At 45.8% G+C, this 24,539-nt stretch overlaps 1 long non-coding RNA gene across 1 annotated transcript; it reads left to right on the top strand.

Annotated features, from left to right (window-relative positions):
- Window positions 1-848: 848 nt before the first annotated feature.
- Window positions 849-20,202, top strand: LOC125401264 (uncharacterized). Its single transcript, XR_015002819.2, has 3 exons — window positions 849-1,168; window positions 10,983-11,133; window positions 19,523-20,202. It is a non-coding gene; the product is annotated as an uncharacterized LOC125401264 (long non-coding RNA).
- Window positions 20,203-24,539: the final 4,337 nt, after the last annotated feature.

The raw sequence follows: 24,539 nt of genomic DNA, 5'->3' as shown, positions 1-24,539 counted from the left end.
GCACATGTGGCCTTGTACGCCAGGGCCAGTGTCATTTTCTCCTTCTACTGCCTGCTGATCCGGACGTAGAACTCTTGGCTCCTTCTTCAGCACCATGTCTACAGGCATCTGTCATAATTCTTGCCACGATGATAATGGACTAAACCTCTGAACTGTAAGCCCCAATGAAATGTTTTCCTTTGTGGGAGTTTCTGAGGTCATAATGTCTTTTCACGGTAATAAAATCCTAAACCGGAGCCTGAACAGTGCACATCAGTGCTGTGGGAGTTCAGGGAGAGGAAAGATTATTGTAATCTGTGGGAGGGAGGATGTAATGGTAGGGAATGTGGAATAAGATGGTTTCAAAATTTAATTACATTTATTTAGTTGTGTGTGTATGCCTGTGGTGGTCAAAGGACAATGGTCAAAACTTGCCAAAGTCAGCTCTCTACTTCTATTGGATGGGTTCTGGGGATGAAACTCAGGGTGTCAGACTTGGTGGCAGGCACCTTTACCCACTGAGCCAAACTGCAGGCTGTATTAGTAAGTCAGCACTGGAACAGAATGCTTGGCACAGGATGAATTTATTTTGAGTCCAAAGGGTTCATTCAGCTCTTGGCTCCATATACTTCAGCCAAGCATTATGGCAGGGGAGTGTGTGGTTTCATGGAACATTTTCATTGCATGGTAAAACTCTAGTATGCAGAGGGTAAGAGAGACATGACGGGCTACATGCAATCAAATGACTTCAAAGTCACACCCCCAGTGAATTCCTTCTTCCCCAAGTTTCCAATATCTGTTAAAGTATAATCTGAGGGTTACATAGTCAACACATGAGCCGTGTTCAAACACAACAGAGTTTCAGTCAGTGTAGGCAAACAGTTGGGATACAGTCTTTGACAGAGCAGAAGGTTGGAAGTCAGGATTCTGCCATATTTCTGATCTCAGGAGAAGCCTGGGACAGAGTATGTGTGTCTGGGAGTGTGGGACCGTGGGGCTAAGAGGATCGCCTAGATGACTGCGCTCAGGAGCCTGGATGGAAGCTTGGCTTAAAATCCAGAGCCAGCTGGAAAGTCTAGCAACTTTATTGAGTGCCTGGGACGACAGCCTGAAAGAATTGATTCACGGTTTCTTCCATCAGCACGATTGGACGAAGGAGGCCAATCTTGAGAATTCTTTACCAATCCAGGTGAATGTGTGTATGTGGCTGGGCTAACGCAGAGGCAGGAGATCTGGCAGACATTGGGAGAGAGCTTCTGACAGCCAATCTGGTGACAAATCGCGCAAAGCGGATGAAAGAAGAGGCGATTTACTTATCTTTAAAGTGGGAGTCTTGCACACAGCATTCCTTTCCCTTCTGGAAATTCATAACTTCCAGGTTTCTCGACTTAGCGACTGGGAAAATTGCCAGCACCTTCCTTCTTTCTCCTTTCACGTCCCGTTCCAGAGTGGGTGGGAGGAAGCAAGGGTGGTGACTGGTCTCTGGAAGATGTTTCACTTTGGTAGGGAGGCTGGCCATTTGAACAGGTCACGACACAGTCATGTGACAGTGGACACTCCTATAGAGTTAAGAGAAAGCTGAAGGAATTCAGCTTCGCCTGGAAAGGTGGAGTTAAGTCAACGGACATCTCATGTCAATCACAGCAGCAATGGGGACGGGGCGAAGGTCCGATGGAAGGACTCTAGGCAGGAGAGATGCAAGCGACCCGCCAGGGCTAGAGTGACTGGAAGCCAGGTAGGCTGGGGCGGAGGGATGGGGAGAAAGGAAATGTGGTGGAGATGTGGCAACAGAGCTAGGCTGTGCTGATGGAGGAGAATCTTCTTATGAAGGAATTTGGCTAGGAATTTGGATTCCTTCAGCTTTCTCTTAACTCTATAGTAGTGGCAGTGAACTCTTTCCAATTTGTGTGTCTCCATTCTACCAAGGATCCTGCCCCAGAACCTCCATCAGATTTGCTGTGTCTCAGCGGAAGGGAATGGGCTGGAGATTCACCCCTGAGCTAGCCACCAACAATGGAAATGGGCAGGCGGGAAATACCTGAAGCAGAATTTACACATTTTATTCCAGTGACATAGCCTGTGAATAGGTAAATGTTTCTCCTGTTTAAAGTTCCTGGGCTTAGGAAAATTATTTCTTAGTGTTTGGAAATGCAGTTTTGTGCTTCTGATCCCCCAGGTAGGGCAGGAGAAATAGATTTCAAAGAGATTGGAAGAGAGATGGAGTTCCTCTCTTCATCCCCCTCCTGCTCCTCCGCTAAACTGACCCTGGTGGTTTGAATGACAAATGTCCCCCATAGTCTCAGGCATTTGAATACTTGGCTTAGGTTGGTGGCACTGTTTGGGTATGTTTAGGGGGTGCAGCTTTGTTGGAAAAAGTATGTCACTAGTGCTGGGCACTGAGGTTTCAATGTCTCACATGACGTCCTTAGGGCGCCCTCTTGTTTCTTGCTTGTCGTTCAAGTGTGAGTCTCCAGTTTCTGCCCTCATTGCCCCATCTGCTGACCACTGCCACATTCCCCTGCCACAGTGGACTCTTATCCTCCTGAAACTGGAAGCCGAATAAATCCCTTCTTCTATAACTTGCCTTGGTCAGTTCAACTTATCCCAGCAACAGAAAAATCAGGAGAAGGGGGGGAGAGGTGGCCCAGCTGTTAGGCGCATTTGCTGCTCTTGCAGAGAGCCTGAGTTCTGTTCCCAGCACCCATGCTAGGCAGCTCACAGCAGCTTGAACTCAAGCTCCAGGGGGTCCAACAATCTCTCCTAGCCTTCGTGGGCACTTGTACATGACAATGCATAGACACAGACACATAAATAAAAATAATTTATAAAGCTGCAAAAGAGTAAGCTACACACTGACCCTTTGTTTTGTGTATCGTGAAGCTTAATTGGTGTTCTCATCAGGACCCTGACGGGCAGTGCATGTTGTTCACGAGAGGAGTTCAGTGAGGTTGAGGAACTAGGAAAGATGATGTGGCTCGGAAGTGGGAGAGTCGCATTCCGTATGCTTGTGTTATCCCCCGTTTTGGAGAATTTTAAGTATGCACGGGAGCAGCCAGAATGGCCTGATGTGCACACCATCTGCCTCACTCAGCAGCAACCAGCAAAACCTCTGCCAATTTTACACCCCTCTCTCCCGGCCCTGTGTTACCATGAAGTGTGTTCCCCACAACTGTATCACTTCAGCAACAAATATGCTTGTGTGAATCCCTATAAAGACTATACAACCTATCCCTCTGCATGCTAAGAAAAAAGTTCACAAAAATATGTCTGCAGAAAAGATAAGGTCTGTTTTCTTTTAAAGATACTCACAATGTCATTATGCTTAAAACAGTGAACAATACTCTGTTAATATTATTGAATGTTCAGGTAGTACTTAATTTTCTAATTATCTCATCCATATCTTACTTTTAACAGTTTATTAAATTAAAGTCCACGGAAGCTCCACACATTGCAAACTGGTTGTTACATTGTAATTCTTGCTGAATCTGTAAGTTTTCTTCATTTTTTTTCTCTTCACAGTTAACCATTTGTAGAGAAGTTCTTTGACCTATAATGTCTGTAGTCTAGCATTAGCTGATTGCATCTCAGTGGTAGAGTTGAAAGGGTCCCTTGGCCTCCACATCTTCTGTGAGCGGCAGTTGGAGGGCGGGGCAGGGACCATGTGAACTCTTGCTAAGGTTTCATTGGTGGTTAGTGGTGGGTTCTGCCACTGTGAGTTTCCCTTTCTCTTGTCATGGAATCGTCCTTGAAGCTCAATGTCTGGATCCTTTAATTCCCTGGGGTCCACACAATGACTTTTTTTAGGTCACAATGCTTCCCTTTCCAAGGATTTGCTAGAAGAGCAGACATTTTAATAACCATCTTACTCAAGAAGGTGTCGCTGCCAGAGATGAGGAGTGCAGAGGTTGCCCTGGTCTGTTGGAACCACACAGTAGTGAGTCACAATACACAGTTTGGATGGGGATGAACTTGTGGACCATTTTAACCAATCACCATCACCTCCTTGTGGTCAGAAAACAGACTGATATGAACATCTACACATGCAAGGTTTTTGAGTCTTCAAGCGAGATGGGTGTTGGGGGGGCAGTGAGAGTGCCCATGGCGATGCTTTTGTTTTAGCTGAAGTATAAGAGGTAAAACCAAAGGCGTGTATGGAACAGGAAGGTTTGAGTCAATGAGTGTGTTGGTTTGGTTTCTGTTAGCTTGGCACAAGGGACCTCAGTTGAGAAAATACTTCCATCTAATTGACCTACAGACAATGTCTGGGGCATTCTTAGATTGATGACTGGTGTGGAAGCACTAAACCCACTGTGGATGGTGTCACCATTGGAAAAGGGATCTTGAGAACTGTAAGAAAACAAACTGAGTAGACCGTGGGAGTAAATTAGTAACTAGTCTTTCCCCATGGCTGTTGCTTCAGTTCCTGCCTCCAGGTTCCTGCCCTGAGTTCTCTTTATGATAGACTGTAAACTGCAAGAAGAAATAAACACTTTCTCTCCAACTTGCTTGTGGTCACAACGTTTATTACAGCAACAGAAACTTACCTAGAACAGTGAGCATCTCCATGGAGTCTTGACAATGCATTGAACAGCAGCATGAATGCAAACATCCTAGAATTGTGGGCTTAGGGAGGAAATGGGCAGCTCACAACTGGGACAAGTGGAACAGGAGTCCACCAAGGAAATGTAAGTGGGCATAACTGGAGCCCACTCTTGCTTTAGTTCAGGGTTAAAGCAGTGGCTTCAGAAGGGGAGTAGGGCTGGGCGTTGGCGGGAGAGGAGTAGACTTTGGTGCAGGACCTGAGGCTCTTCACACAGCATGGGAGGACTCATGGCTGGGAGAGCAGCCTGGCCAGGAGCTGGGGAACTCGGGTGGTTGACATCAGAGGGAATGGCGAAACAAGACTGTAATCTGCACGTCTGTGAAAGAGGGAAAATGATCTCCTCCTGTGTGCGTAACGTTAATTTGATTTGATTCTTGATTTGTATTGACTGTCAATCTTTACTATTTACTATTGTGGTAATTATGTTCTATAAAGCCACCTAGAATGCTGAAGTAGCGAACACAGAGCCATTTGCTCTATGGGAAATACAAGGGTAGGTTCTTGTGACCCTCTGGCCATGATTTTGTCAACTGATGGATCCACAGCCTTAATTTTTTACATTTATTGATTGATTGATACATCAATTCTGTGTGTGTGTGCGTGCACACACATGCACACGCGCGGGCGCGCGCGCGCACACACACGCACACGCCATGGTGCATGTCTGGAAGTCAGAGAACACCTTGTAGTAGTCAGTTCTCTCCTTCCACAATGTGTTCCAAGCATCAGGTCATCAGGCTTGGCATCAAGTGTCTTTAGCTGTTGAGTCATCTCACTGGGCCTTTGTGTGTTTCTCTTTGAAGACACGTCCTTTAGTAAGATTGATGGCTAAATATTGTAATAGTTTGAATGTAACTGGCCTCAATAAGTCCATAGACAGTGGCACTATTAGAAGGTGTGGCTATGTTGGAATAGGTGTAGCTTTGTCACAAGAAGTATGTCACTGTGGGTGCAGGCTTTAGGTCTCCTATGTTCAAGCTATGTTCAGTGTAGAGAGAGTTCACTTCCTGTTGCCTGCAAATCCAAATATACACCTTCTCCAGCACCATGTCTGCCTGCATGCTTCCAGGTCCTGTCATAATGATAATGGACTAAACCTCTGAAACTGTAAGCCAGCCCCAATTAAATGTTTCCCCTTATAAGAGTTTTGTCATCATGATGTCTCTTCATAGGAGTAGAAACCCTAACTAAGACAGCTACCATTGGTTGCATGTTCAAGGGAAGTACGACCGTTGGATGCAGCTGGGTGCTCACCTTCATAAAGTACACAACTGCCTGAAACCTGGGGCATCAGGGATGCTAAATTCTTGGTAGCTGTTTTTCTTTTTATATTTATTTTTCATTATTGATTACATTTGTTTTTAACTAGCACATAAAAATTATGTACTAGTGGGGTAACATGTTTCAATACACACATCTACACACATATAGTGTAATATAAAGTCATGTTAAATATATCTCTTTAAACATTTGTTATTCCTTCATGGTGGAAACTTTCAAAATATTTATTCTTAGTTTTTTGAAATGTATACTACTAAGCTACCATTATCTATAGCCACGCTCCTGTGTACGGGCTCACCAGAATATCTTCCTCCTGTCCAACTCGGCACTTACCTATCAACATTTTCCTGGGGCCATTTTATACAGTAAAACCACTAACAAAAAAGCACAAAAATGCAAAAAAAAGGTAGGAATAAGTAGACATCAAAGGATATTTGTTTATAGGCATCTGCCTAAAGAAATACTGCAGCGTTGCCCTGAGCCAGTTCAGCGGCAAGTGTGAGCCCTGAGCAGGTCCTTGTGGCTCTGCCCATGGCTGTGGGTAGATTCATCAGAACTGCCCGGATGATAAATAAGCGTGGGTGAGTCTACGGGCTTCTAAGGATGGCCACCACAAATGAGACTGAATGCTGACTCGTAATAGGCATTGAAAAGTAAACCTAGGGTTTGAGGGAAGGTTGAAAACTATGACAGACTTTCTGGGTTCATAATACCGGGTTAACTGTGCGAATCCCACAGATAATCTCTCCAGGATTGAGGGGAGAGGGTGGAAGAAAGATGGTGTGGTGTTCTCATGGAAATAAGTGGAGAAGGAAGGAGCTGTGGCATCCTGGATCTCTGCAGTCGGGGGAAGGAAGGCAAAAGCACTGGGTGCGGGAAGATGAAGGGAGCAGGCAGTAGGGCGAGGCCCCGGGAACGCAGCATGGCTGGGTGTGCAATGGGAACATGCTGAGTCATTCTCTTTGGCGCAGGACTGTCCCACTTATCCCTTGCTCAGAGCCCTGCAGTTGTATTTTCTACCTTTCCCCCTGTTGTGGCGCCCCCGTGGCCTGCCTTGGAGGGGTGCGGCGCGGTAGAGGGCTCTGGTTTGGTTCTTCTGGCCACATGAGAGACATCTTGGGCAGAAGCCCTACGCCACAGACTTCTTTGCAGATGGTTTAAGCCTGGATGCAACACAGCTTCTCACTCACAGGGAGAAAATTGAAGCTAGAGATTGGATCCTTTTAGAGGCCTTTGAACTTGTAAACCCAGACACATATGTGTCAGGAACGGAAACTGGCGAGGACAGTACCCCATAGTTTGAACTTAATCGCTTTTGGTACGCACTTGAAAAGATAAAATACCCCAAGACATTTAACTTTAGAAACTCGTTCCGTTGTATTGCACAGTAAGTAATTTTCACAAGGATTTGGCTGAGAGAGATATTCAGTATCGACGCGCAGGAATGGTTTCAATATGTGGTGGGCCAAGAAAAACAAAGTCACTGTGACCCACACTTTGCAGATCTAAGAGGGACAGAGGAGCAAGTAGCAATAATTAATTCCAGTTCTGGAGGAATACTGTAGCGGCAGCCACACGCCTCTGTTCTCACACTGCTCCGTGTCTCTGGGGGAGGGGACTTAGAGCCCCAAACCCAGGGCGTATGGCGTAGGACGTAATTGTACAGCGAAGCCTGAAAGTGGTCAATTAGGACAAAGCGCTGTTGGGTTTCAAATATAGGAACTGTAGAACAAGGCGCTCCGGTTGAAAGGCTGCTCGTCATCTTCAGTGAGAAAAGAGGGTGGTCATTTTGCCGGCTGCTGGGCTGTGGGCAAGTGATGGCGAGATGCTGCTGCCCAGGGTGGACATGGCTCTGGTCCCTGGGGTGGTTTGAACGAGAATGACCCCTGTGGATGAAAATTTCTGTCCTGCCCTGTCCCGCAGCTATTCAGTTCCAAATTAACACACAGAGGTTTATATGAATTATAAACGGTTTGGCCTATTACTAACTAGCTCTTACAACTCAAATTAATCCGTAATTTTTATCTATGTTTAGCTATGTGGCTTGGTACCTCTTCTCAGTAAGGCATTCTCATTTTCCTTCCTTTACTTCTGGCAGGCAACTGCATCTCTGCCTTTCCTCTTCCCAGAATTCTCCCAGTCTGGCTGCCCCACCTATTCTTCCTGCCTGGCTACTGGTCAACCAGTGTTTTCTTAAACCAATACGAGTTGACAAATCTTGACAGTGTACAAGAGCATTCTCCCACAGCAGACCCCTATGGGGTCATATACTTGAATGTTGATCTTTTGTTAATGGAATTGGTTGCTAAGGATTAAGAGGTGTGGCCTTAATGGAAGAAGTGTGTCACTGGGGGTGGGCTTTGAGGTTTCACAAAACCCAAGCCATTTCCAGTTCGCTTTCTCTGTCTTCTACTTGTAGACAAGGGTGCAAGCTCTCAGCTGCTGCTCTAGCATCATGACCGCTTGCCTGATGCCGTGTTCCCCACCATAATGGTCATGGACTTATCTCTGAAACTGTCAGTCCCTGTCTTAGTCACTGTTCTATTACTGTGAAGAGACATCATAACCAAGACAGCACCATGAAAAAGAAAACATTTGATTGGGGCTTGCTTACATTTCAGAGGGGTAGTGACAGCAGACAGGTGAACATGGTACTGGGGTAGTAGCTGAATGTGGACTTGGGTTCCCAAACCCAGGGCAGAGAGAGAGAGAGAGAGAGAGAGAGAGAGAGAGAGAGAGAGAATCCAAGAGAAGTTACACTTGCTTATTTGATTAAGGTGGTCTGTTTTGGCTTGATGCAATTTCTTCAGTTATGTTCACCTGCTGTGGGCTTAATCCTTGGCTCCTCCTGACCCCCAACTTTTCCCTGGGGAGCCCTGCCATGGTGGATACAGGTTGCTTTGTACTCCCATGTCCTCTTCGGGCTTCTGTTGACTTCTTTTTGAGGATCAACCCATCTCGCCTCCTCTTTGGATGTTAGCTTCAGCTCCCAAAGGGTCTTGACTGGGGTGTCTTAGACCGTCAGGCTGGGTCTGAGCACAAGCAGAGGTTACCTCACATCAGCATCTTCCACTCTGTCTCCCACTATGGGAGAGCCTCTGAAGTTTAGCGAGCAGCCCTGGCAGAGAACCTGTGGAAACATCCTTATGCTGTACGGCAGATGCCTCCTTATACCAATCCACAGGACTATCAGAGAGCATCTAGATGTCCTCAACCCAGGAGTAGCCTGTAAGAAGATAGGAGATGGGTAACTCTAACCCGATGACTTGAGCCTTCCCACTACGAATGATACTCTTCAGTTATTAAACCATACATGGGTTTACATGTACACGAACATGGAACAGTGTAGAGGGAAAAATGAAGGCCCAGTCTAGTGTTTGGGTGTTCACTCAACCTCTTTGGAATTCTGTCATCTACCTTTCTTTTCCAGAGGCAACCCCTGGGAGGTGAGTAGATGGACCGAAAATCCTCTCTCCTCATCCACAAGGCAGGAATTGCTATGTTACTGTCTGTCCTTTGTTCCTTGTGGCTTACTGTGAAGCTTTCTACTTAGCCCCTGGAGCTTTGCTCTGGATATGAGCAAGATATCTTATGAGTAGGAGTGATACAGTTCTCTCTCTCTCTCTCTCTCTCTCTCTCTCTCTCTCTCTCTCTCTCTCTCTCTCAACAAAACTTACTTCTAAAACAGTAGCTTCTCGGTGACTTGTGACATCCACTATGAAGCGTGAGCTGTAGAAAAAGAATTTCTGAGTTCAAAGTTTTTCCTTCTTCTTTCTTTTTATTCTGAAATAAAAAGGACAAATATTCTGTGAGTGGATGAGCATCAAGATTGATAGACAATAAAAAGTTTTTAGTGTAATATTTCAGATACATGGTAGAAAGAGTTGGGGACTTCTGAATTAGAAGAAGGGGATCAAAGGAGGCAGCTTCCGGTACAACTCACTTAGCAGCAAACATCCTAGCTTGCCACAACAATCTTTTCGGATTGTTGGTTGTATGTCTCACCCTCATTGAGCAGGTTAGAAGATACTAGTCACAAACTGCAGGAGAAAAGACAGGCATGTCCCTCTTATCATGGCTGCACAGAGAAGCATCAGATACCCCTGTGGCCTCGTGAGCACTTCCTGATCAAGGGCTTCCATGGGGCTGCTCCAGTGACTCTGGAAGGATTGGTAAACTTCCTTTGTAAAGTTCTAGGTCTGGGCCATAAGCGTTTCTGGCTTTTGGTGCTATGAGATGTGTGTGCTACTACTCAGCTCAGCCGTGGGAGTAGCCAGGCAGCATGCAGGCAGTTGGTGAGGCATGGCTTTCCCTCTGTGTATAACTCCATCACCATCACCAGGCAGAGATAACCTTGGCTCCAAAGTCACGGCAAAGATACCAGTAAGGCATATAATGATATCTTGGTCTACAATGATGGTAATGGGACTACGAACTCTCCCCAGTAGGAGAAGTCGGGGAAGAACTGTAAGATACTCTCCTAGGAAGCTACTCACCTTTCCCTCCCGCCCCTTAGATCTACGTGATCTTGGGAGACACACAAGCATATGGAACGTGTGAAGATAAATCAAGGTGGGACTCCATTTTGCTGCTTTCATGAGGTCATCCTCATGGAAGGACTTGGCAGTGATGTAAATATTGAGAAGGCCAACATTCCCATAAGTAAATTCTCACCCATGTTCCTCTGATTAAGTCCAACAAACTCAATGTTTCACCAAATTGGACTTTGGCAGAATTGTTTCTTTGGGCTGCTACTGATGCCCTGGTTAGGGTGAATAGATATTTATTTGTCTGCCCAGGAAAAGTAATACAACCATAAAACATAAATGCTTAGGTGGCCTGCATTCCTTGGCAACTTCACAAAGCCAGGCTAGACTTGACCTGAGGGCTGAAGGATCTAGGATCAACTTTCTTAAACTGTGGGTTTGCTTAGCAAAATGTGGGGATAATAAACATTGGGTGATAGTAAAAGGTTTCTGAATGTGCAATGACCAAAGAATTCGAAGTCAGCAGTGCAGTGAATGTAAGGTGTTTCAGGCCGTGCTTGCCTGTGTTGCATCGTGTGACTTCACTCCTGGCTTCGTTCAAACACACACCAGTTTCACTTTGTATTGCGCAGGTCCTCACCTCATGAGAAGCTGACAGGCATTGCCTGGAACTTCTCTGTTCAGAGTGAAGATGATTGTGCTTTACAAGTTGCAGTGTGTTTGACTGCTCTCAGAGAAACACAATTTGAGTACAGAAATAAAGAATTTCTGATGTTTTCCTTGGTATGTGAGTATCAAATTAATATATCTTTGGATTTTGTTGTGTTAGAATGTTTGCCTTTGAGAATCACTCTTTTGAATTTGCCACTTGAGCTTCATAAAAAAATTATTAAATTAATTTTTGACTTGATGTTATGATAGAACTTCTAAAAATTTCTGAACTGGCCCTAGATGTACCTTTGCTATTTTGAGCTATGTATTTATGTGAAAAAGTATTCTCTACACTGATGCTTAAAACATCAAAATATTGATCTTCTCTGAAAAATATTGAAGATGCTCTAAATTCAGTGGTATCAAATGTTCAGCCAAGGCTTAGTTCTGGATATAAACATAAGCAAGCACACCCACCTCACTGACATGCAGATCTGAGTGTACCTTTCACAAATGGTAAAACTGCAAGCTTGTCAGTGAATTGTTTCAAAATAAATTTCTTTATGGTTTATTCATATATATGTTTGGTTTGTACTCAATATATGTTTGGTTTGTACTCCTATATTGTATAGTTACTTACACAAACATTTCTCAGGTGAAAGGGACTGTAAGCACGGAAGGTTTAAGAAGCCCTGATCTAGTCTGAAGTGTCAGTCCAGGTCATGAAGAGAGCCCATTTCCTTGTCTTTCTGCTTGTAGAGGTGCCCACGACCCTCTCCTTATGTCTTTCTACCTCCTTCTTCAAAGTCAGCAACATCGCATCTCTGAGGACTGAGTTAACAAGGAGCTATACATAAAAGGATTGAGATCGGTGACTTATGATCCTAAGTCCTCAGGTGGACATCAGCGTGGTGTGTGTGTGTGTGTGTGTGTGTGTGTGTGTGTGTGTTGGAAGCCATGTTGAGTATGGTGAGAGAGTCAGGTCCTCAGGTGGACATCAGCATGGTGTAGTGTGTGTGTGTGTGTGTGTGTGTGTGTGTGTGTGAAGCCGTGTTGAGCACAGCGAGAAAGCCAAGCTGCAGAAGGTGTATGTATTCCATTGGCAGGGGTTGGGAGTTTGGGTTTTGCTTTGAGGGTGGTAACAAGTCACTGGAGGCTAAGGCAGATGAGTGACATGAATAAACAAGGTTTTAAAGAATTATTTTGTTTAAATGGAAAGAGTGGGATGGAAGTAGTGAAACCTAGAAAACATGGGGCCGTGGCTGCACAGATGTCCTTGCCACCCCAAGGATATCTTTATTTATTTCTATTTCATTGCTTTATGTCTATTTTTTATTCTGATTGGCTTTTTACTTGGTACCGCTGTGATTAAATTAATGAGCAAACTTGCTTTCTGTTTCCTTCTTTGTCTATGTACAGGAGCAACAGCTTTGTGCACAAAACTCTTCATATGCTTAGGCTTCCTTCTTCTCTCTCCCTTTTCTTCTCTTTCCTTTCCTTTCCCTGCCTCTCCTTCCCTTCTCTTCCCCTTCTACCCCCTCCTCTATTCCTCCCCTCTCGTCACCTTCCCTTCCCCTTTTCCTTTCCCTCCCCTTCTTTTCCTTCCTCTTCCCCTCCCTCCCCTCTCCTATCTTCCCCTTCCCTCCCCTCCCTTCACCTTTACTTTCTGTTTCTCTCCTCCCTCCCTTTCTCTCCCCTTCCCCCTTCCTCTTCTTTTCTCTTTCCTTCTCCCCCCTTTCTGTCTCTTTCCTCCTCTCCCCTCCCTTCCCCTTTCTCCCCTCTTTATCTCTTCCCTCCATCTCCTTTCTTCTTTTCTGTTCATCTGTCCCTCCTTTCTTGTTTTTTCCTTTTTGATAAACCATTAGACAGGAAATGACTAATTCAAAAGTATAAGGATTTTGAAAACTTTTGACACATACATTGCTTCTACTACATTCTCACTGACATGCATGAAGCTACCTTCAAAGCTTAACCCTGGGTTGGGATGGAGTTCAGTGGTAGAACATTCTTGAGACCCACAAACGAAGTTTAAAATAATGAATTTGGGGACTGGAACAGTCAGTGGTTAAGAGCACAGACTATTCTTTGAGAGGATCTGAGTTTGTTTCCCAGTACCTACAGTGGGTGGCTCACAAGCTCCCGCAACTCTAGCTCTAAAGGACCTAACACCTCTGGCCCCCAAAGGCACCTGCATTCACACACACACACACACAAACACACACACACATGCATGCACACACACACACACACAAATGCAAGAATGCACACTGGCACATATGCATGCACTAAAAACAAATCTTTAAAATCATAAATTTGGGTGATTTGACTCATTTTGAGGAATATCTGAGACAGATCTAAAACCTGACATGCTAAGCGCTTAATAAATTCTGAATTTAACTTAGGTTCCACAGTATGTAGATTGAATTTAGTGCTCAGAATTCATGCTGTGTTGAAAAGATTTAAATATTTCATTTTTATTGTTTTCTTTCACAACAAAATCCAGCCTTTTGAGTGCTCCGACTGCACTTGGCAAACACAGGACTCTTTGCTGCAGCGTATCCCTGGTTTTGTGTGGCTGTCCCACTCCGGTGGAACAGTGTTGGTGGCAGTTTTATTTCGATTACTTATCCATTCCTTTCCTGTTTTTTTTTTTTTAAAAAGTAAAACTGCCAAACAACTATCCCTCAAGGAACAAAATGCAGAATTTGTCTTTTTCTCCTGCTGTGAGTTGAAACACACAGATGTTACGGAAGAAAAAGATTAGTACTCCAATTTTATGGCAAACCTCTGCCTGAAGGAGCAAACATGCCCTCTCCATGTGACTTTAGGGGCAGACACACCCTCTTCATGTAAGTACAGGGGCAGACATGTCCTTTTCATGTGACTATAGGAGCAGACACGCCTCTCATGTGACAATAGGGGCAGACATGGCCTCTTCATGTAAGTACAGGGGCAGACACACCCTCTCCATGTGACTACAGGGGCAGACACGCCCTCTCCATGTGACTACAGGGGCAGACACGCCCTCTCCACATGAATGCTGGGGTGCTCTCAAAAGTCAGTGATGAACTTCTTTAAAAAGCTTTTACCTTCCCCTCTGACTTCAATTATGAAATTGGAAATGTAATCTCGTAAGGGGGTGGGGGAAAACCATGATAGTCTTCAATTGAAAACATTTGACAAAGGAATAATTTAAGACTGACCCGACAGTGGCCAGGGACTGTTCGCAGAATTATTAATGACTCATAACATTGAAAGTCCTGCTTTTATGGTAAAGAAATGCCGATTGAAATGAGCAATCGTTTCCACCTATCAAACTGGCAAAAGTAAAGATGTTCTTCAGGGTTGGTAAGGGTACAGGGAGGTACATTTGCAGACTTGGCTGTTTGGAATATAAATCGGCATAAGCATTATAGAAATCAATTTAGCAATATGTATTAAGAACTGAAAAAGAGCTCACATCCTTTATGACTCAGTAATTTCTCTTTTATAAGTCTATTATAAAGTAAATTATTCAGAAATTGAATGCCCAAGGATGTTCAGTGCATTGTTATTTATAACATCAGAATATGAAACAGAACCTAAATATCAAGCAAGAAGAAAACAGTTGAATACATTACGGGGTAGAGCGTCTGGAGACCATGGCTCAAGCCCAACAGGACTGCACCACCCCAGGCCCAAGAAGAACTTGCCTTTAAACAGACTCAGGCCATTCCTCAGTGTGGGAACCAGCAGTCTTATCTTGGGGATTTGTGCTTTCTAACACACAAGAAGTATCAAATGGGACACACCGATCCTCGGAGGATGGAGTCTGGTCATCTGGAGTTATAGAAAGGTCATAGGTCACTCTGATTTACCACCAAATTTCAAAGTAATGTGTGTATGGTATGATGTGGTGACTACATGAGCCTGTCTGTCTACTGCTTCCCATAGCATCTTGGAACTTTTTTTTTTTTTTTTTGTTTTTTTTTTTTTGTAATTTTATTAAATTATAAAAAGTTTCCATTTACGCCCCTCCTCCCAACGCCCTCCCACTCCCCCCCTCCCTTTCCTCCTCCCTCTTTGTCCCCTAGGGAAGTCAGGGTCTCCTGCCCTGTGGGAAGTCCAAGTTCCTCCCCCCTCACTCCAGGTCCAGGAAGGTGAGCATCCAAACAGACTGGATCCCAAAAATCCAGTATATGGCATCTTGGAACTTTTGCCTTCCGTGATCACACAAGCCTCTGCCCCCAGCATTTAATAGGGAGATCCCTGGAGAACATTTTAGACTATCTCTAAGAGACAGGATGAGCTCCTTCCTGGGAGAACACCACCTGACACTTTATCTCTGCGGATCTTTGTGAAGGAATGAGGAAGGTTGTGGGCCTTGCAGTCCGATCCTTTGGTATCCAGTTCTACAACACCAACACCAGTTTTGTTTCCCATGTTCACGTTTCCTTGGCATAGGAATTGTGTTTTAGACACTATAGTGACGACCAATAAGGATCCTGCATGGAAATAGATGCAGTCTCTCACACAGTGCTCCGTGGTGCTTTAACAGCCACAGGGTGATGTAATGAGCTTGCCCAGCAAGTAGCGAGGCGTCATGGAGGCTAAGGATCAAATGACCCCCAGATGCAACCTCTGCACGTGTCAGGTGACAGACCGACTATACACAGTAGCTTAGAGAGTGTGTGAAAAGGCTCCAAGAGGATGCTGATGAAGAGGTACTTGACCTTCATCTCACAGGTGCAGGGCGAGTATTGCATTGGTGCAAGGTGAGTACCAAGGGAAGTAGTGGTATGGAGGCCATCTTTGTGTGTTTAGTCCCAGCTCAGTTTATCTGTTAGGTGACTGGCACCCTCTGTGAACCTCTGTGAGTAGACCCAGAACTGTTTAATGAGGAAGCGTTTTTATAGTGCTTCATTCCCATCTAGACATTCATTTCAAACAGACCATCATTAGCTTTATGGTTTTAATTGTATCAAAATTCCTCATTGTAACCTATTGCTTTATTGTATGAGTCCATTAACCTGCGTGCCATGGAGCACAGTTTTAGACCCGTGTTTATATCTGGACTAATTACATAGACGCCGTCAGGATAGGATGAGAGGCTTTTCAGATCGCCACAGGAGAAATTATCTGAACCCCTTTCCAAACTCTGGGGTTTGGAGCAACATCCAAATCGAACCCGAAAGATGCTGAACAACATTCTGAACGCCTTGCTTTGAAATATCTATCACTCTATCAACAAGGAGCGGCGGTGTGGTAATTCTCCCATTATGCGTGGCTTCCATATGCTTCTCATTTGGAAGTTCTCGGGGAAGCACTGGTCTGCAGGCTCCCCAATCAAAACCAGGTGGCTAATGGTCACAAGCGGGGGGACCATGAGGAGATTTGTGCCTTGTTTATTAGGATGGAGACGGAGCATCCAGGCCACTAGCCGAGGGCTTGGAAGATGAGATAAACCAGGAACCACCAGGTCCAGCTCTCTGAGGGGACCTTTGTTAATGACTGCGAAGGTGGCTCAGCTGTTAACGCCTGGTTGACCCAAAGCACTTCTTCCTGGAGTCGGGGAGTGGCTGGTGCTTGCCAGCATGTTTGGTGCACGCAGGGTGTTTCTCACTTGCCCTGCAGGAAGGAGTACCGAGGTTAGGATCGGGGGCCCTTTGTTACCTCACAGATGCTCAACAGCGGGGTGTTTATAATGCCCATCAAGCAGGCTTCCGTTGCACCTGTTGGCGACCAGCTGCAGCGAGCAGGTGTATCTAGGGACTGAGAGGACTGGTGGCTGTGGAGAATTCTGAGGCCTGCCAGATGTATGCCACTAAACAACGGGCCAACAGCTGGGGAGACAGGAAAAATGTGGATTTAATTAAAATGATGTGCAAATTTGATTATTAATTTTAAGCTCACCGTGTGAATGCTCTCACCATGCATGCACACATACACACGCATGCACACACACGTATATATAAAACGTGTGTTTTAGAACAACTAAATGGAATGTGTGAATGGAATGAGGTTCACCCCCACTTCCATGCACATTATCTTGTTCATCGGGTCACACAGTGTCCATTGTATTTCCAGCCCAATGACATTCTTTCCCAGGCAGGAAGCTAAATCTTTAGTATATTTGAGAGAATCTTGCAATCCAAGAACATAGCTGCTGGTTTAAACAGCTAAGGGGGATGGGGTATCCTCTGCAACCTGCTTTTCTATGTGGACTAGTTACATAATGTATTCAGGGTGGCACGGGCAACTTTGATGATTGCTTGTACTCTGTACTTTGGAGGCATGTGGATCCTATTTTTGCTGAATTCCATCAATAGAATAGAATATATATGGAGCTTGAGGGACGCTTGCAGTGATGGGCCTTGGAATACTGTGTATCATAATCTTGTCATTGAGCAAGACTGCTGGTGTGAGTCGTTGCTTGCCACTCAGAAGAGCGAGAGCTGAGTATTCCTTGTACCTAGGAAGTAATACCCTCATTGAACAGTACCCAGTGGCAATTCACCTTAAAACTTGCCAAGGAGCTAACTACACTATTGGCCGTCAGAGCTGAGTATAGAATCTGCAACCTGAGATTTGTGTGTACTGTCACCTTGCAGAGCCAAATTCTCAGTATTCTTTTAAGACATGAGTTCTTACCCCAGGGCCTCTTCCTGAGCATTGTACATGTAGGCCATTGAAAAGGGTGCTTGTAATGCTAAGGAACAAACTAGGGTATTGGGCCTCAGTGAGCAGCTTTTCCATGGGGTGGTCCTCCCTGCTCTGGTCTTGGATGCTAAGCTTCTGCCCTGTCAGTTATCCTCATGGATTCATGAGGTCACCTAAGTGTGACATCATTCTACCTAAGTGTAGTCACCTAAAAAAAAAAAGCTACCAACAACAAAACACTGCTTCTAGGTTGGGGCAGCTCTCACACCTGATCAGAGAGGGATTTTTTTTTTTTCAGAGTCAGTGGTAAACACGGAACCTCTGGTCAAACAACTGGTCGAAGGGCAAAAGATAGGTGTCTGCGGAGTGTAGCCATAAATGAGAATCTGTTTCATTCCCCTTACTGCAAGGCCCAGGGACCTTCTTGGGAGAGGGAGCTTACAGATGGAAGAGACAGAAATCGGGGGGACCCTGGTGGAATATCTGGTCATGGCTGGAGACCTACACGAGCAAGTCCGCATTTCACTCCTCCTCCTGCTGAGGAGCTATTGACCCCCGAGGGCTGCTGCGAGAGTCAGGGTTTCTTTAGGGTGTAGCTCCTGGTAGGATGACCGTGGACAGTGGGGTGACCTCACACCCGTAAGTACATGGGCAGCCTAAATTGGACTTAGGAGAAGAGGACTCAAAATCGAGATGGGGTGGTAGGTGAGAAGTGGGTCTGAGAGGAGTTGGGGGTGGGGATGCAGGGTGAATATGATCAAAAGAAATTGTACACTTGCATGAAATTGCCAAAGAATTAATAAAAGTTGTATACAAAAGAGAAGTGAGGAAAGAATATCAACAACAGCAATAGCAACAACCATAAAACAACAACGCCCAAACTGAAACACCACTGCTTACTCTTTCTGTGGGCCAAGATCCCAGGCAATTACTATCCAGAGATCACAGGAAGCATGGCACATGGGGCCACTTTGGAATGTGTTAGTCATACTCACTGTTATTTCTTTGGTCTCTGGTCCCTTTAAGGGACAAGCCATGCCCACTCCCAGCCACCTCTGACCTCTCGGTCGCCATCTTTAATCTCATTCTTCTCTCTCTCTTGGCGTGTGCACACGTGTCTCCTCTCTGTCTCTCTGTCTCTCTCTCTCCTTTAAGTAATAAATGTTCAACTTTATGTCTATTTACTATGTCTTGTAAGCCTTTTATCTGCTGCCTGCTCACCCGCCCACTTGGGTGGCTCCCCTGCCGCTGCATGGCAGGACCAGCTCTGCCACTCGCTGCTGGGAATCTGCACCGCTCTGGCAGCCGTCTCTGCCTGGCTTGCGGCTGCTCTGCGAGTCCGCTGCCCGGGGATCTTGGTCAGGCCGCTGGGGGGGAGGGCACGCCAGGAATTTTAAAGAATATATTACTCACTGAGTACAATAGGTACTCAAGAGCTTTGGTGGGGCCACACCCCAGGAAGAGCGTTTTCCTTCTCAGCTTTCTCTCTCTAGGGAACATTGCCCCCCAGATGTGCCTTACATCTGTGTCACTGGGCCTCTGCTCCAGCTGTGCTCCCAACTTAGGTACTTCATCAGACTGAGAGGCTCAGCTCGGATACCCTGGTGTTCTTCAGACCCTTCTGGATCACTTCGTCATTGTGAATGGCAGGGAAGTATTTGGCTGTATCTTCCCTAGAGCAAGTATTCGGTTCTAAATTGTAGCCCAATTACTTCTATAAATATCGACCTACTTTCAAGAAAGAAGCCATGTCTTATGTGTTGTCCTTTTCAATTTTTTTCCCTGTAACTACTCATTTTCACATGGGGAATAATAATAAGTGTTGATTGAATGAAGTTCCCCCCAAGTAACCCGCTCGACTTTTACATGTCTTCTTTCCTAGGCATGCTGGCCACGCCCAGCCTAGCCAGCCTAGCCCTACGGAAGTTTCACGTGTGTTTTCATGTTATGTTCCCGGCACCTACATAGTAGCACCCAACCATCTATACTTCCACTACCAGAGGATCAGGAGTCTTGCCTCAGGTTTTGCCTTCTCTCCCCATCTCCTCAGTGACTACGGAAGCCACCCCAGTGGAAGCCGCCCGAGCACTTGCTGCCTTAGCTTGACAAGATCCAGAGCCAAGCTTTGAGCCATTCCATCTGACACTCCCACTTCTGATTGAGGTTGGGATCTTGCCTGGGATCTCCTCCGTGCCATTCTGATGTGAAAGGCAGAACTTCCTGCTGAAGGGGACTCATCTTTCTGGAATTGCACCAAGCCTGGAGGCAGACTGGCTTTCCAGCCCTCAACAGGGGTTTCCGGCGGGGCCTGCCATCCCTGCGGGAGTTCAGGTGCATTTTGCTCAATGTGAAATCACATTTTATTCTCTCTAATTACCAACTGGATGACAGAAGTTCTTTGGTTTCCGTTTGTTCAGCTCAGTGTAAGATAATAAAACCGCTCCATCACATACCGATTTAAATAACTACTGTTGGGTTTTTGGTGTGTGTGTGTGTGCGCGCGTGCGCACGCACGTTGTTAAACATGACATCAATAAAGCATAACCCAAATGCTTTTCCTGATGCAATGTTCCATTTCTGTCCTCTTTCCCTAAGGCTAATTACCTCTTCGAGAAAGAAGAGGGTGGGGGAAGTTAAGGAAAGAAAGGAAAACTCAGGTAAAAAGCAAGAAATATCCCTGACGCTGCAAAGGGGCTGGCTTTTTTTTTTTTTTTTTTTTTTTTGATGCTTAATATGATAGCAAAATAAGGCAGACATGCAGGCCTGAAGAAGAATCCATGGTAGCAGAATGACCCTTTATGGATGCTTACTTACTGTCCTTTGCAGGGAGGGTGGCTATCTGTCTGGCAGTTGCTCTCTCTCCCTGCAGCTCCTTCCTGAATCTTCCATGAATAAAAGAAACTCTAAATCGTTGATCCTACAAAGTGATATCGGGCAGTGATTTGGGATTTGCAGTTCATTGTGTTTTAATGGGGTCCTTCTAGACAGAGGATCCTGCCACAGGAGTCTGGGGAACAGTAATAGTAACAGCCGGGTGTGCTTGGCCCCAAGAGGTGATTACCCAGGGAGAGCGAAAGCAGGCGGATCATTGCAAAATTCTTGGGGTAGGTGGGCAGCAAACGAGTTCCAGGTGGCTCTGAAGCAAACCATTGTCTGTAATAAGAAAAAGACAATGAAAACCAAAGAAGCTTGTAGCCCACGTGGTTAAAAGGGGTCAGTGTCAGTGAATAGAGGGAATTTCCTCCAGACGTCTTGATTGCATACCCAGCAACGCCGGTTACAGCTCCCAGGGCTGACCCACAGTAACAGAAGCAGAGATTGGGAGTAAGGGGACAGCCCAACCTTGAGTAAGCATCATTGCCACTTTTCATAGTTAGCTCCTTATTCAAAAACATTTTCTAAGATCTCTCTACTTCCTGCTCCTAGGGTGTGTGTGTGTTCATCAGAATGGTATAAAGTAGACTAGGAATATCTTAGTTATGGTTTCCATTGCTGCAAGAAAACATCATGACCAAAAAGCAGGTTGGGGAGGAAAGGGTTTATTTGACTTATGCTTTCATATTGTTGTTCATCTTTGGAGGAAGTCACGACAGGAACTCAAAGAGATGGGGAACCTGGAGACAGGAGCTGATGCAGAGGCCATGGAGGGTGCTGTTTACTGACTTGCTCCCTATGGCTTGCTTAGCCTACTTTCTTATAGAGCCCAGGACCACCAACCCAGGAATGGCACCACCCACAATGGGCTGGGCCCTCCTCCATCAATCCCTAACTAAGAAAATGCCGTACAGTTGGATCTTATGGAGGTACTTTCTGAAATGAGGTTCCCTTAACCGACAGAAGGACGATAGTTCAGTGGGTAAAGTACTTTACAAGCATGAAGACCTGAGTTCGATTCCTAGAATTCATGTTTTAAAAAGAGCCAGAGGCAATGGTTCCCTGCTTGTAATTTTAGCAGAGACAGAGAAAGGTGGGTCCCTGGAGTTTGCTGACCAAGCAGACTAGTTAACTTGTTGATATTTGGGGCAGTCAGAGATTCTGTCTCAAAAATCAAGGTGGGTAGCAAGGCACCCAAAGCTGACTTCTGGCCTCTACATTCAATTGCATGGATGCACACAGGCACCCCTACCTGTGCACACACATATACATGTGAAGCAGTTCACACATACTATAAATGTGCGTGGTGGAGAGCACTTGCCTAGCATGTCCAAAGCCATGGATCCTGTCCCCGGCATTGCCAAAATACAGCAAAAGATCAGCCTCCATGTGATGTGAACTCTGTCTTCACAGAGAGGGTCAGAGGACTGGACAGACAGCAGTTTTCTGACCTGTGTGGGCCTTTCTCATTTCTCCCAATCACCTTTCAACACCCTTCAAACCTTCCAAACACCGAGAACGGCTTCTACATCCTCCATGTATTCTGTTGCTTCTCCACCTCTGATGTACAGGCTACAGAAACCTGAAGGCTCTGGGAAGGATGTCTCAGTATGCCTGGGGGTGGGGGCGGAGTCACAGTGCAGCTGCTAAAAGTCTTGGAGGCTACATAAGTGCTGTCGACCCCTTAGCACTGTTATTATTCCCCCCGCCCTAGGGAGGGCTAAGCTCTGCAGTGGTCTGGTCTTAGCTTCTGTCTTTCGTACCTTCTCACCTGCCTTCTGCAGAGCTCACTCGCTTTCTGCTAGGGCAGGTGAGGATTTCCTCGTAAGGAAGGGTCTCTCTCTGCATACGAAGACTAATCTGGTTTCAAACTTGAGATGTTTCTGCCTCAATCTTTCCCAGGGCTGGCATCATAGGTACACCACATGTAGCTCAGAGGGCTAAATCCAGGATGTCATTAGGCAGCCTTCATTTGGAGCTCTATAAGAGAATCACTTGTTTGGCCTTCCCAGCTTCCTTGGCTTATGGTCCTTTGCTGTGTATCCAAATCCAGAGGCAGTGGGTCCAGGTCCCCCTTGCATTTTGAAACCTCGTGTCTCTCCCATCTTTGTACCTCTTTCATCTGCACTTCTCAGGGCCTTAGGATGTCACTGGGTTACCCAGGTCCTGCAAGAAAATCTCTGTTTCAAGGCCAGCTGCTTTGCAATCTTAATTCCATCTGTGAACCTGAATTAACTCTGACCTCGTAGTGTGGCATATCTACAGGTCCCGGGAGTTTGGGCACAGGTCTCAATCACGGTCTGTAGAGTTGTCATTGAGCCTACTGCCACCCCACAACACCCACCAACCAGCAACAATGCTGATGGTGCTGAGGTTGAGAAAGCTCGTCCCAGAGGAAACTTGCTAGTTCTAGAAGGCGAGTACTCCCTTCAGTGTGGATAAACGAGAAAGACAAGCCAACCTTAAAGGGACTCACTTGGAGCGCTAATTACCCCAGCACAGTTAATCAGTTGGACAATTTGCTGCTGCTGGGAGAGGCTGCAGGCCCACTGCGGGTCATGTGATGTGGGTCTGCGTGCTGAGGGGGTGAAAGCCTTCTACCAAATAAATGAAGCCGCAGCTTCTGGTAACAGATATATGAAACAGAATATTCATCTTCTCTTCAGTGGGAATCACGCTTGACAAAGGCGAGGCTTTCTTCACGTTGTTTGTTTATAGAAAATGCAACTCCACCGAGGCCTGATGCTAAACTTGCTTCTCTGATGTTAGCGGTTCCAGGACGCACAGGGCCCACTGGAGTGTGTTCTTATGATCTTGCCATTTATTTACCTTGATATGAAACTCCAATTACTGTCAGTGCTGCTTCTTGTTAAATACGGCCAGAGTGCCAGCTTCCGAGAGTGCGGATCTGTGTCTGGTTCTCTGGGGCTGGGCTCTGATGGAACTTGAGGAATATGAGTTGTGGGAATGTGGGTGCAAATTAATTAAATACTGAAGGAAACAGTAGTGGGGGCGTTGAGCTCTGGGGCAAGGCTCTGATTTAGGCAGGGGTGATGCAGCAGGAGGCTGTGAAGTTGTTTTTTTTTTTCCTTTCTGTGGTTTTTCCTGGTCTCAAACGGCACTGGAACATTTGCATGAATGTGCTTGTGTGTGCACACGCGTCTAGCGCTTGCTCTCTTAATGGCACTGGGCTTTGGGGTTGCTTTCTTGTATCTTTCAACGCTTAAATCAACTCTCGGGTTATCGGAAGTTGGGAATCAGAACAGAACACATGACTTCCAATGACAATGCAGGAACGGGTCTCCAAACGATACGTTGGAATTCTCCAGATATATTCCGACTGTCAGATTTAGTTATTGGTTTTCTTTGGGCCATCCAACTCTATTTTATTCATGGGCTATTCTAAAAATACAATCAAAGGACACCTACTGGCTACAAGTGCCTTTGGTCGTGTCTAATAGTGCTGCGAAGAATGGTTTGAATTTAGTGCAGATGCAGGGAGGTATGTGCTGTCGTCGCGAGTGTATCACACTTCCAACTTCTAACATCCCCTGCCTGGAGTCCAGCCAGCGCAGGAGTGAGGTGGGGATGAAGGACCAGACTGGGTCAGGTGAAAGGAAGGGTGGCGCTGACCTGCAGCGGATTGTGAACTGAACAGAATGTGATGCCATTACTTTTGGCTGAAGAAGACGAAGAAAACGTTTTGCTTGCTTCCTGGTTTTTGTGTTCCTGCGTTTCATCACAGACCGTGCGGAGACTTGCTCTGGGGAAGCGTTGAAGGTCTGTGGTTCTGGGTGAGAAAAAGAAGTGACTACATCTTTGTTGCTGTCGTAGTGGGGAATTTTCTGGAGAAATGTTTCCACTCGAGCAGAGAAACCTCCGTTTGCGGGCCTGGGGGAATGATCCCTTCCAAGGTATGACGCATGCGCCTGCAGCAGCTAAACTGCGTCTCATAACCCAGTGCTCAGACATGACTGGATTTGGATAGCCCGTTAAGTGCTTCCGGTGCGTTCCGTGATGGGCTC

This window comes from Myodes glareolus, chromosome 8 (assembly GCF_982192425.1).
Source record: "Myodes glareolus chromosome 8, mMyoGla1.1, whole genome shotgun sequence".
In the NCBI taxonomy this organism is placed as follows: domain Eukaryota; kingdom Metazoa; phylum Chordata; class Mammalia; order Rodentia; family Cricetidae; genus Myodes; species Myodes glareolus.
The sequence above is the reverse complement of the archived record's forward strand: the minus strand, read 5'-3'. Positions and strand labels throughout refer to the sequence as shown.